The following is a 12,427-nucleotide window of genomic DNA, read 5'->3' as shown; positions in this document are numbered from 1 at the left end:
CCGAAAGAGCAGAGGAGGCACAAAGGAAGGAGAGGAGAAAGGGCAAGAGTCACCGAGCTCAGACCCCGAATCAGTAACCTCCAAGACCCAGAGGGAAGACAGAGTAGTCCAGTTAGAGGACCGGAAATCCCCGTTGGGCACAAACTAGGCTGTAAGAAAGTGGCGAGGGCTCGCAGAGAAGAAATCTGGGGCCAGGCCTGGAGGGCTTTGTATACTGTGTCAAAGGACTTGAACCTTTGGCCCAGGGCCACAGTGACCCCCTGAAGGTTCTGAGCAAGGCAGTGCTGTCATCAGATGTACATTCTGGAAAGACCACTCGGGGCACCTGGGTGGCTCAGGCAGTTAAGCGTATGACTTCGGCTCAGGTCATGATCTCACGGTTCGTGAGTTCAAGTCCCACATCAGGCTCTGTGGTGACAGCTGGGAGGCTAGAGCCTGCTGTGGATTCTCTGTCTCTCTCTCTCTCTCTCTGCCCCTCACCTGCTGCGCTGTCCCTCTCTCTCCCCAAAATAAATAAATACATATTTTAAAAGTTTTAGAAAAACCACTCTGGGCCAGGCGTGGAGGGTGGATGGGAGAGAACTCTCCAGGAGGTTAGTGTGTATTGCTGAAAATCCAGCCATGTTATGGGGGGTGAAAAAGTAACTAAGGGATCTCATTTGCCCTAGACTATAAACTCCTTACAGGCAGGACCACACTTTAATTATCCTTTATCCTGAACAACCCTTGGCATTGTGTTCTGCATATAGTAATTGCACTATAAGTGCTTCAACTGAATTGAATTGAATTAAATATTTATCGCATATGCCAAGTGTTGTATAGAAAATCTCTTCTTGTGTCTTAAATATTACCTCTTTCCCCCGAGGCAACCCTGACTCTGGCAACTCTCACTTCCCCTTATCTGCTCGACTCCTTCATTTATTAGTTGAGAGTATACTATATGCCAAGAAAGTCTGTGCTCTCTGGGCACTCACATTCTGGTGGGAAACACAAACAATGAAACAAATAAATATATAACAGAATGCAACGTGTTCTTAGGAGAAGCAGGAGAAAGGAGTCATGTCCTTATGTGTGTGGTGTGAGGAGGAGGGTTCTGCGACCAGGGAAGGCCAGACACTTGATTAGAAGGAGTGAGTGAACTTTGGAACTTTCTGGAAGAAGAGCGCTCTGAGCTCAGGGGACAGCAAATGTAAAGCCTCTTACCATGCTCCGAAACTAATAAGTGTGTTGCTGTGCCTGAAGGGACATGAGAAGGAGAAATGTGATCAGAGAGGTCACCGAGGCCAAATCCTGTAGGATCTTACGGGCCAGCGGGCAGTTTGGATCCCTCTGTTTACAAGAGCCTCCACTTGAAAAGGGGGCTCTGGCAGTTGTGCAGGGTGGTAACGATGCCAGTTGTGAGATATAGGTGGAGTCTGGAAGCATCTTGAAAATATGTCCGTGGAATGTTCTGGAGACTTGGATATGAAGGCGGAGAGAAAGAAGAGAGTCCAGGGATCCGTCAGATCAACCTCAGCCTGTGTTGGCGCTCTCTGACCCCACCAAATTGCCCTACGCTTTCTCCATCCAAAACCACACTTCCTAAGCATTCAGTCCCCAGGCCTCTGCCTGGGCCACGGCCTCTGTCCTTGAACCCTGTACTCAACTATCTTTTCTTGTTTTTTCCTTCTCGATCTACCCCACCTCCTACCACCTAGACCCCTTGCATTTTTTTGGATGGTCTGTTAATCCTTGATTTCCATCACCCCCGCAGGTGTGCTATGGCCACTATGGCTGGTCTCATTTCCACATCAGTGGACCTTCCAAGATATTCAAAGGACTGTGCTAACCATAGAGCAAGGAGAGTAGAGGCATACCTCATTGTATTGTGATTCACTTTACTGAGTTTTGCAGATGCTGCAATTTTTTACAAAATGAAGGTCTGTGGTATGCCTGCTTGGACCAGATCTATTGGCACCATTTTACCAACAGCACTTGTTTACTTGGTGTCTCTGTGTCACAGTTTGGTAATTCTCATGATATTTCAAACGTTTTCATTAGTATTGTGTTTGTTGTGGTGATCTGTGATCTGTGATGATGACTGGCTTTAGAAGGTCAGATGAGGGGCGCCTGGGTGGCTCAGTCAGTTAAGCGTCTGACTTCAGCTCAGGTCGTGATCTCATGGTTCATGGTTCGAGCCCCACGTCGGGCTCTGTGCTGATGGCCAGCTCAGAGCCTGGAGCCTTGTTTCAGATTCTGTATCTCCCTTTTTCTCTGAACCTCCCCTGGTCATGCTGTCTCTCCCTCTCTCTCAGAAATAAATAAAACATTAAAAAAAATTTTTTAATAAATAAAAGGCCAGATGACGGTTAGTATTTTTTTAGCACTAGAGTATTTTTTAATTAAGGTAAGTACTTGATTTTTGAGACATCATGCAATTGCATGCTTAATAGACTACAATATAGTGCAAATATAACTTTTATATGCACTGGGAAACCAAAAAATTCAATTTGACTCACTTTTTGGCAACACGTACTTACACGGTGGTCTGGAACCGAACATCCAATATCTCTGAGGCACACCTGGGCAGTGAAAAAATGTCTGCCCTCCAGATGTAAAAACCATTAAACGGAGTGCTGAATAGTGGCACCATGGTGGCCCTTTCAGGAAACCATCTACAGACAAAGAAAGAGTCTTTTTTTTGTTTAAGTTTATTTATTTTGAGAGAGAAAGTGTGCATGCAGGTGAGGGGCAGGGAGAGAGAATCTCAAGCAGTATCCGCATCTCATGAACGATGAGATCACTCCCTGAGCTGAAATCAAGAGTCGGACCCTCAACCAACTGAGCCACCCAGATGCCGCAGACAGAGAAAGAGTCCTAAGAGAAGGAAAAGCATCAAAGGAGAGTGAGGGAGAGCAGTCCCTAATCCGCAGCTGGGGCTGGTACAGCTAGCTTCAAAACAACTGCCATCGGAATGTGGAAACCTCTCCTGAATTGGCCTGGAGTCGAGTGGATATTTCGGACGTTTTGGATGACTTCTTAATCTTCTCCCCTAGGGAGTTCAACTCAGAAGCTTGTGGAAGCCAGAGAGAAGCAGAGCAAAGGGTGGCCGTCAGGAACAAAGGTCCAGTGTTGCCCGATTTCCTTACTCTTCAAGAAAAGCAGGAGGTCGAGAGTTTCATTGAATTTCTCCTAATTGTAGCCACTGGAAGCCAGTGTCTAAAAATAAATTAAACCCTGGAGGGGGTTCTCTACACAACATTTGTAGAGAAGATATGGTCAAGTGCTTCTATCAGTTTGAGGTCCCTGGACCAACTATGGCTGTAATCAAAAGGCTAATATAAAACCACAAGTGACATCAAGTTATGTTTTTTAAAACTTAGGGGGAAAAGGCATTAGCCTGGCTCTCTTTTGTCAACTGAAAAAAAAAGTTGAGGGCAAGGCATTTTGCCTAAAGATAGCCTGACACTTTGTGCTCACAAGTACCGGTGTTAATTGCTCTTAATGCACTCCAAATGCCAAATGGAAAGAGCAAAGCTTCCTTACCCGACAAAATAGCAAAGTCAGAGCTAAAAGCGCCGCTAAACAATTCTCTTGATAGCAAGCTTCTTCTTGGTGATTACCCTCCTACACGGGCGAGGTTCCCCAGAGCTGAGGACTAGGAGGAATAGCTTACACAGGATACCATCTGTCTTAAATATATATGTATATATAACACACACAGAGACAGAGACAGAGACAGAGTTGACTATTATATCTTGAGATCAAGGTGGCAAAGGAGTAGAGTAGACCCCTAAGGCTTTCCCCACGGGTGGGTGCTCAGAACCTGGGGTACACCATGTGGCGTCAGCGAAGGGCCTGGATTTGCCCCCACAGAACTCTGAAGACTGGTGTATCTCTGGGGGAAGGGAAGGGTCTCCTGAGCTAACATTGGCCCTCCTCCACAAAGTCCCAGAGTTGTGCTCGCTTAGCCTCTGGCCAATGGAACAGGGACTCTGGAGAAGGATGTATGGGATCTGAGCTACCGACGCGACACTTAACTCCGGTCAAGTTTCTACACCTCTCGCTTCGGTTCCTCATTTACAAAAGTGGGAAACAATAGCACGTGCCTTCATTGGGAGCTTGTAAGACTTAAAAGAGCTGATGTAGGCATTTTGCCTGTTTCGTTTCTTCCTCTAAGAACTTAGCAAAATGCCTGGTGCTACTTCTGAATGCTCACTAGCTATTGGTTTGGCTGGTTATGAACTTCACATAGTATAAGAAGCAAGGAACTGGAGTGCCTGGGTGGCTCAGTCAGTTAAGCATCCTACTTCTGCTCAGGTCATGATCTCACAGTGTGTGGTTTCGAGCCCCATATCCAGCTCTGTGCTGACAGCTCAGAGCCTGGAGCCTGCTTCGGATTCTGAGTCTCCTTCTCTGCCCCTCCCCCACTTGCGTGCAAGGGCGCACGTGCTCTCTCTCTCTCTCTCTCAAAAATAAATAAACATTAAAAAAGAAGAAGAAGAAGAAGGAACTAGGAACCAGAAATTCTAGCTTTCAATCTCGGCTCCACCGCTTATGGTGTTTTCTGACCCCTCTGGACCCAAGTTTCTTATTCTATAAAGTGAGGTTGGTTAGACTAATCAGAAGGTCCCAAAGTGGTTAAGCATGAATTACTCCAGAAGCATTTAAAGTACAGATTCCCAGGCCCTATCTGGAAGATTTGGTTTCTGAACATTGGTGTGAGACTGGATTAGATGACTTGATTAAAAACATTTCTCCCCATCCTCGTGGTTCTCCTCCCGCTGCTCCTCAGAACCCCCAAGGCACCTGGGGGTAAGACACAGATTCACAACGCAGCTGTCACTGCTGCCTCCCCTCCCCTGTTAGATGACTTTTAAAAAAAATTTTTAACATTTGTTTATTATTGAGAGACAGAGCATGAGCAGGGGAGGGGCAGAGAGAGGGGGAGACACAGAATCCGAAGCAGGCTCTAGGCTCTGAGCTGTCAGCACAGAGCCCCATGCGGGACTCGAACTCACAAACCACGAGATCATGACCTGAGCCGAAGTCGGATGCTTAACCAACTGAGCCACCCAGGTGCCCTGTTAGATGACTTTTAAGGGCTTTTCCAGTTCAAACTCTTGGAATGGATTTCCACACATTCACGGTCCCATCTCTCTGAGTCCATTTCTGATTTTGCTTGACAGGTCCCTCAAACACCTAGTCTGTCGCCCCTTTTAAAAAGAAGAAGAGCCCCACCTTTCCCACCAATACGCCCTTGAACTTGGTCTTGACAATGCTCAAGAGGCTCCCCATCCTTCCCAGCCCAAACCTTGAGCATTTTGTCGCTCTCCATTTTCTCTTCCAAAATCTCAGCAAATCCTGATTTTCTTTTTCTTTCTTTTCTTTTCTTTTCTTTTCTTTTTTTTTTTAACCCCACGAAAGCCTGAGAGTCGACTCTTCCTATACTCAGCCCTGGCTCACCGCCTGTGTTCTTCCTCCCTGGGCTCTCTCTGGTTACTAAAGAATGGAACAACCCTGAGCACATGTATAGACAAAGATTTTGAGCTCGGGCTGAATGCCAGGACACTGTCATGTCGGAGTGACTTCTTTGAGCTAGATTGGCTGACCCCCTCCCCCCCCCCATCATTTGCTCTCTCTCAATGTCCCAGGGCAGCGGGGTTGGCTGGGGACTGGCTGCCACTTTTGACTGCGCTGTTGACCCCGTGGAGGACTCTTAAGAATTTAGCCTGGGCCCTTTGGTGGGGAAAAAAAAAAATGTTAGCTTGATCACAGAGCTTCTGTCCTTGCACAGGGGAAAGTGTGTCGCCACAGATCCGAGATTCCAAGAATCCAAACAACCACGAGCTGATAGCAGAAGGCCTTCTGGACGTGAGGGCACTTTTCTGAGACACATCTGTTATCCTACTCACGCCAGGGCTGTCTAGCCTGCTCTGGCTGGCGGCTTGCCCCTTTCTATAAAAGATTGCAGAGACATTGGCAAATCTCACCCAAATATATATGAGCCCGGCTGATGGTTTCCCAAAGTTCACTTAGAAGTTAATTATTTGGAACTCAGAACATATTTCCCCATAACAGGAATATAGTACATGATGATTCTATTTCCAGGCTAACACACAAGTCTTTTTAACCCTTAGTATACTTAAAATGCTACATATTGAAGAGAAAACAGGCAGTAAGCCAACAATGCATGAAGGATTAGATAATACAGAAAAATAACATTGGAACAAAGATTTTTTTTTCCTTTTTTTTTAATAACAAATATTCAGGCAACCTGAATCGCTGTTCTACACTTGAGGTGCTGAAAAGAGCAGGCAAGTTTCCTATCCTCATGGAGTTTATAGTCTATATTTATTTTCATGTTTATTGTTTGTCTTTTTAAAATTTTTTTTAAATGTTTTTATTTATTTCTGAGAGAGAGAGAGAGAGAGGCAGTGTGAGCAGGGGAGGGTCAGAGAGAGAGGGAGACACAGAATCTGAAATAGGCTCCAGGCTCTGAGCTAGCTGTCAGCACAGAGCCGGACGTGGGGCTCGAACCCACGAAATGTGAGATCATGACCTGCACCAAAGTCAGATGCTCAACTGACTGAACCACCCAGGTGCCCCTATTGTTTGTCTTCTTGTTGGGACCATAAGCTCCCTGTGGGCTGGTATCTGACCAGCCTTATTCTCCAGTGTCCACCCAATGCCTAGAATAATGCCTAGAACATAGGATGAGCGTGGTAAATATTTGATGCGTGAATGAGTAAATAAATTCTAGTCGGGGAGACAGGCAATAACCAAGTAAGCAAATAAACATGCAACCAAACATCTGATGGTGATTAAACGCCAGGGAGAAAAATAAAGCAGAGAATGCAGGCATAGAGGTGGCTATTTTCTTTTTTTTTTTAATGTTTTTTTTTAATTTATTTTTGAGAGTCAGAGAAACAGCTCGAGCAGGGGAGAGTCAGAGAGAGAGGGAGACAGAATCTGAAGACAGGCTCCAGGCTCTAAGCTAGCTGTCAGCACAGAGCCTGTTGGGGGGCTTGAACCCACGACCCGTGAGATCATGACCTGAGCCTAAGTCGGACACCTATCCGACTGAGCCACCCAGGCGCTCCTAGAGGTGGCTGTTTTTGAAGGAATAGGCATAAAAGGCATCTCTGAAGAAATGATATTGGCACACAGATCTGAATGAGGAATTGAGTCATGGAAGAAATGGCATAAGCAGACCTGCCTCATTTTGTAAGCTCAGACCAGGAAATTTGGCCCAGTGTTCCTATTGGCGACTAAAATACCTGGACAAAATTTAAATAATGCCCAAAGTCACTATTAAAGCGGTAAGGAGTTATTGGGCATATGCTAGAAAAAAAGAAAGACCATCACCCAGAGCCACTGTTGCCCCATGGACATCTATAGATGTGCAATAAATATCTATAAACCTGAGCCCAGCTTCTAGTGGCCTCCCAAGGTGAGGAGACACACATTGGAGCCCAGGAAGAAGGTGGAGCTTCTGAAGCTGAAGCTGGGATCCTCCAAGAGCTATGTCCTAAGGGTAACTGGGAACCAGGTTCAGCTCTTAATCAGGCACGCAACTTGGCTTGAGGTCATCCGGATGCTGTGTAGATAGATAGCCCTTGAGCCTAGAACTTAGCTTAAAGTGGACCCAGACTGGGAGTAGCACTAGGTGGCTTCCAGAAGTGAATGAAAATTCTTTCAGGAGGAAAAGCCTACCACCCTGGGCTTCAAATTATTCCAAAGTGAAATTTCCGGTATACAGCGGGAGGTAACTAGCACATAAGACAATATGACTGAGAGCCAGCAAAAGCAACAGAACAGTGAAATAGGTCCATAAAATCTTGAGATTGGAGTTGTCTGACAGACTGTGGAGCACCTATGCTTGCTCTGTTCAAAGAAATACAAACTTGAATTCAAACTTGATGGGGTGCCTGGGTGGCTCAGTCAGATAAGCGTCCGATTTCGGCTCAGGTCATGATCTCGTGGTTTGTGAGTTCAAGCACCACGTCGGGCTCTATGCTGACAGCTCAGAATCTGGAGTCTGCCTCAGATTCTATGCCTCCCTCTCTCTCTGTTTCTCCCTCACTCCCACTCTCTCTCTCAAAAATAAACATTTAAAAAAATGCTTTCTAAGGCAAACTTGAAGATTTTGTCAGAGAAATCAAAACTGTAGAAAGATCCGGAACAAGAGCATTTCAGGAAAGTGCAAAGACCCTGAGGCGGGAACAAGCTTGTCGTGTTTGAAGGTTAGAAAGTCTGTGTGGCAGGAACAGAGTGAACAAGGGAGAGAGAGGTGAAAGGTGAGCTCAGAAAGGAAGGCAAAGGCCAGATCTTGAGTCTTGTGGGAATTCGGATTTTATATCCTGCGTCAAAGGAAACCATTAGGTGGTTTAGAGGATTAAAGTGGCATGACTTTATTTACATTTTTAAAAGGCCAATCTACTGTTGTATAGGAAATAGTCGATAGGGAAGCAAAAATAGATGCAAGGAGACCAATTAGTAGATTACTGCATAGCCCAGGTGAGAAATGATGGAGGCTTTGCCTGCGAAGATGGTGATGGCGGTGATAAGAAGTGGGTTGTATGTACGTTGAAGGGACAGCTGACCACTCTTCTTGTTGGATTTGATGTAGGGAGTGAGACAAACCAGAATAGCTCCCCCTACTCAACCTACCCTCTACCTGACCTCATTCTCCTCCAGACATGCACGTGGTCTCTATTTCTCTCTCGGTAGACAACTCTTACTGGTACTTCCAGCCCAGTCCTTCCTCGCATTATACCTGCAGAACCAACGGCTCTACCTGATGTCACCAAACCTGAGACTGAATGTGCTCCAAGCTCAGTTCATTATTTTCCCCTCGAATCTATTTTTTCCTCTTCAATTTCCTATCTCAGTTAATGACACCACTTTTCACTCCATCATTTAAGCCAGAACCTTTGGGTTAATTTTAGATTTCTCACTTTCGCACAGCCAGTTGGTAAGTGGAACTGCCAAATCTATCTCCTTAACATCTTTTGACACTGTCTGTTCCTTTCTGGATTCATGGCCACTGCCCTAGCTCGGGCTTCAGCACCTCCTTCTAGACCGTTGTCCTTGTTGCCCACCTGCTGTCCCAGGAATGGCCGTACTCTCTGCCCATCCATTGTTCTCAGGTGCATATCTCTCTGAAGTGTAGATGTGACCCTTCTGCCAATTGCTTATGAAAGTTGCAAACTCCTAGAATAGGTTACAATCATGCCTCCAGCTTGCCCTTGATCTTGCCCCAACTTTTCTAGGCTCTTGATTCTTCCCACCACGCTCTGGTTTTACCTATGGTTTTCTGGACGTGCCTTTCTAAATACACTGTTATTCTGCCAGGTATACTGTGTGTCCTTCTCTACCCATCAAGTTGGCAAACGCCCAGGCTTCTTAGAGAGCAACCGGCCTCTCCACCAAGTACCCCTCCTCACCTCCCCCTGCTTGCCTCCTCCCAGCATTGAGTTAATCATCTATGAAAGCTCTGTGCTTAGGATAAGTCCTTCGGGGTAATGCTTTTTCACTGATCTAGGTGATTTGTTTACATGTATGTTTCCCTAGTGAGTTTCTTGAGGCCAGAGACTGCCCGACATAACAGCGTCCACTGCTCCCTGCACTATGCCTGGTGGCTGGCAGGCGCTGAACTAAAACTTTATGGGATAAACGAAGGTGAGGCTAAATGAATGCCTGGGATCACACCCTCAAGCCCACAGGTGGACCCCGAGGCCCCGGGCTTCAGGAAGCTCCAGGAACCAGGGGATGGGGGAATTTTATGAGTTTTCCTCTGAGCGATTTAGTACCTGGTGTCGCAGATACCAAGCCACATTTGGAGAGATTGTTCATACAAACAAGTAGGAGGGCAGGTTTTTTTGTTGCTACTTGTACCCAAGGGCCTTCATTAATGATCACCCTCTAGTTCCATCCACAAAGGCCCCTGGCAAGGGACATCTGCCCTCTACACCACAGCACATCTCCTTGGGATCCCTGAGTCCCACCCCAGCCAGACCTTACAGCCCTGGGGACTTAATCAGGGAAAGCATCTCCCCTGAGGCTTTGGATGAAGCTGACAGTGTGTCAGAGGCCATGGGTAAGCCTTAAATTCACAGCATAGAATTCGAGACATGGATGTCAACAGGCCTCTTTCACTTGTTATTTCTACAACACTTCTGTGACCCCCCCTCATCATCTCCCCTTTTCTTCACTTATAATTTCCTATCCATGGAAGAGGAGCAGAAAGGGGAAGAAAAGAGTTAGGGAAAGAGAGGATGAGCTAAAGAAGGATAATTGGGAAGGGAAAGGAATGAAGGAAGGAGAGATGGAAAAGAAAAGAAGAAAGGAAGGAGAGGGAGGGAAGAGAGGAAGAGAGAAAGGGAAAGAAAGAAAGACAGAAAGAAAGACAGAAAAACAGAAAGAAAGAAAAAGGAAGAGAGAGGAGAAAGAAACAAAGAAAGAAAGAAAAAGAAGAAAGGAAAGAAAAGCAAAGAAAGAAGAAAAGCAAAGAAAAAAAGGAGAAAGAGAGAGGAAAAAAAGGAAGGAAGGAAAAGAGACAGGACCTTAAGTTAAGTAAGCAGGCATGGGCTGTGAAATATATCTGAAGTATCTCTAACTTAAGCAGCAAGGACCTCGTGGCAGATATTAAAGGTTTAATTGACTAGAGAAATGAGTCAGAGAACAAACCTTCATTTCTCTGTGAGCTATCATATGATAACCCAAACACAAGCGTTGCTTTCTCCAGACACTATCAACCACAGTTGTCTGTCTCCGTCTCAGACTGTTTTTTGTTTTTTTTTTTTTTTAAATTATTATCCCTTTAAAAATATATATGTGTATGTGTCTATCAGTCACAGGACCCAAGGAGCCTCCGTTGCAACAATGACCGACCTGTGCAGTTCAGGCCCGGTTCTCCCGGCCGCTCTGGGCCACCAGCCATCACACGGTGGCTCCCTTTCATCCTCACCCACCACAGTCATTTCGGCCTGTGTAGTGGTGGGGTTCATGGCCATTTCGGAGCCCCACCACAGATCTGAGTGAGGCCGAGTCCCTGAGGCCCCAGGGGGGAAGGGAATGAGCAAAGCTGCCTGGGACTGGAGACCGGATGGAGTTAGGTTTATCCCAACATTCTAGCAACTGCTGCTTATTTCAAAGGCACTGGATGGTTCCAGACCCCACCACGTCCACCCCCACCACCTCCACCTCTTGCCTGTCCCTCACTGCCTTCTCTTCCTCCTCTTCCTGCTCCCCCTCCTTCCCCTCTTCGAATCCACACTTCCCCTTTCACTGGCTACATGGCCTTGGGTGATTTATTTCACCAACCAGCCTCAGTTTCCTCATCTGCCAACGGAGCTAATAGCACCTGCTTCATATGAGGAGATATCGTAGGGCCTTTTGCACTGGGTTAGTGCAGCGGAGCACAGGGGCAAGCAACTGGATGACGTCTGCAGCACAGAGCAAGTGCTCCATGAATTTCGCCACTTCATGAAGGTAATTAAACACCTACTAAATGCCAGGCTCCGTTCCAGGTTCTGGATGAGCAAAACAAACAAAAAGGAAATTCTGCTCACCGGAGTTAACAGTCTAGGAGGGGGAGACAGGCAACACACAAGGAAATAAGTAAAGGACTCGGAATGCCAGATGAGGGAAAGTGCCAAGAGAAAAAGAAATCCTGGAAGGGGGTAAAGCAGTGACACAGAAAGAGGGATTGCAGTTTTAAACAGAGCAGTCAGAATGTTTGAATGAAGACCCAGAGGAGGTGAAGGAGCCCAGCATGCAGGTGTTCTGGGTGTGTGTGGGGGAACATTCTGGGAGGAGGGAACCGTGAGGGTAAAGTCCCTGGGCCAGCGGCGCACCAGGTGCACCAGGTACGAGTGAGAATCCTGAATGAGGCAGGGGAGGTGGGAGCTGAGGGAGGAATGGAGGAGGGAGGGAGAGGAGCTGGCAGTGAGTAAGAGAGGTAATGGTGTATGTGTGCAGGAGGCGAGGGTGGTGGCAGGGAGAGCAATCAAGCGGGTACTTGTAGGCCATTGTAAAAACTTTGGAGACTTTTAAGGAGAGGAGTGATATAATCCGATTAATGTTTGAACATAATAGCTCGGGCCGATGTGTTGAAAACAGATGGTAGCCGTCAGGAACGCCAGGAGGGAGACCAGTTAGGGGCCATTGCGATAATCCAGGTGAGAGATGGTGGTAGAAGAGGGGGAGGTGAGAAGTGTTGGGTTCAGGATATGTTTTTTAAGGAACTGCTGACAGAATGTGATGATGGATTCAGGGACGAGTGTAACAAGAAAGGAGTTCCAGAGTCCCTCTAAGGTTTTCAGCCTTTCGGTTGAAAGGATGGGGTGGCTGTTTACTGAGATGGTAAAGACCATAGCTGGTGCAGATGGGGATGGGGGTAGCAGATGCTATGAATTCTGTCCTGGACATTGTGAGAAATTAT

This window comes from Hyaena hyaena, unplaced genomic scaffold (genome assembly GCF_003009895.1).
Source record: "Hyaena hyaena isolate Hyena2069 unplaced genomic scaffold, ASM300989v1 scaffold_217, whole genome shotgun sequence".
NCBI classification, from domain to species: Eukaryota; Metazoa; Chordata; class Mammalia; order Carnivora; family Hyaenidae; genus Hyaena; species Hyaena hyaena.
Note: the sequence above shows the minus strand (reverse complement) of the source record.